A 1,779-nucleotide genomic window follows, 5' to 3' on the forward strand; every position below is an offset into this window, starting at 1 on the left:
GGAGGGCCGCCTCTCCTCCAAGACACTAATAAAGGGCAGGAGGTCTGCAGAAGCAGCAAACAGATGTTACCATTGCTCCCAAGTTTTAATTGATTTTAATTACACCCATATCAGATTCTTGGTGCTACTGAGTAGATGTAGGCATCTCTATAGGACTGTGGATAATGTATATCCTTTAGATTTATTTTATTGGGTTTTTTTGTTTGGTGTTTTTTTTTTTAGGGATAGATTGGAATGGGGAGAGGGGGTAAACTTTCCTGTATTCTGTAGGTAAATAAATCAGGCTTCATTGCACTTTCAAGCATAGTAGATGTCAGAGTGGAATTTACTTTTAATTTATACAGGTTTGCCATATATAGTGCTGCTCCTTTGTTGACAGTTGTACCTAGATTGTCTTTCTTTTTTTTAAATAAAATTGATTTCCCTTCTCTCTGTCTCCCCATTGCATGCAATTTTTCAGTCTCAGTGTGGCAAAGAGTTTGCTCAAGGAATGTACCAATTTATATTTGCTATGTTCCTGTTCCTGTTTCTCATGTATTATACCAAAAAAATGTATATGATAAATTCCCACCCCGTTTATCTAAACAAAGGTATATACATAAATATATATATAAAATAAACACAAATTCAAGTTGTGTCTTGTAGGAATGTTCTGTTCCCATGTCATTTGTCTATGTTAATGTCCCTAATATCAGGTAAGAGTGATATGTGTTGGCTGGTGCCTGTATGGCTGTATGCCTGCCCAGGCTTTGCAGCTGGTTAGTCCAAGCTATGGCAAAAGCAGCTGGCTAGGGTTGAGGCAAAGGTGGAAGCTTGGTTTAGAGGACAGAGCCCTGGATAGTGATGGGGGAAACACGGTTATCCTTGCCCTACCTGTGATATAGTATTAGGTAAGTCTCTTGTCCTGTGACCAAGTTTCCTCATCACGGGGAAAAAAAAAAACTGAGGTGAAGGGCATTTGCAAAGTCTCTGCTTTTAAAGGAAACTGAGCAGTGCAGGAAATCTCCCTGAGCACTCAGTTAAAACTGTTTTCCAACCAAAGGCAAGGCTGACGGCCATTCAGCATTTCAGTCTGTCTCCCTGCCCCTGGGCTTGCTCTACTTCCTTTGCACTGCCCAGCAGAGAAGGGTTTAGATACTGTCTGCCTGAGTTGCAGCTGGCTGTCTTGTTTATGTCCTACACCTGCAGGGAATCTTCTGTCCAGGGAAGGAGCTGGTGTAAGGGGAACATCCAGAGCACACACGGGTGGGTAAGCACTGAAGAAAGATGGTGGGAAGCTGGAAGTGCAGTACCCAACAGAGTATAGGTGAGAACAGTTGCCCCACTGCTCGTGGCAGCTGGAGCAGCAATGGGGGTTGCCCCTTGTTAAGCACCAACCTCATGGTATTTAAACTCCAGTCCCTGAGCTAAGGTCCTCTCCCACCTCCCTCCCTGTGGGATGGGCTCCTGCAGGTGACGGGGCTGTGCCTTGCTTCAGCAGCCCCACAGCAGCATCATCCCAGCTGAGGCTTCTTCCTGTGGGAGTTGGTAAAGGAGTAGCAGATGGGCTTAAAAACAGTGGGCTGGAGCCCTTGATGGCGTATAGTAGTGCAGCTGAGGCATCCCATGCTCCCCACCATGAATACAGTCACCTGGAGATGTGCTGATTCCCTTTACCACTACGGCTCTCTGCTACGTGTGACCTCAGCCAGCAAAAGGATGCTTTCAAAAGGCAGAGCTGTGGAAGAGGGAAAACAGCACTGCCTGTGTCAGCATACCTCACTCTGCTGCTGAGTTTGT

Source organism: Fulmarus glacialis, unplaced genomic scaffold (assembly GCF_000690835.1).
Source record: "Fulmarus glacialis isolate BGI_N327 unplaced genomic scaffold, ASM69083v1 scaffold40951, whole genome shotgun sequence".
NCBI classification, from domain to species: Eukaryota; Metazoa; Chordata; class Aves; order Procellariiformes; family Procellariidae; genus Fulmarus; species Fulmarus glacialis.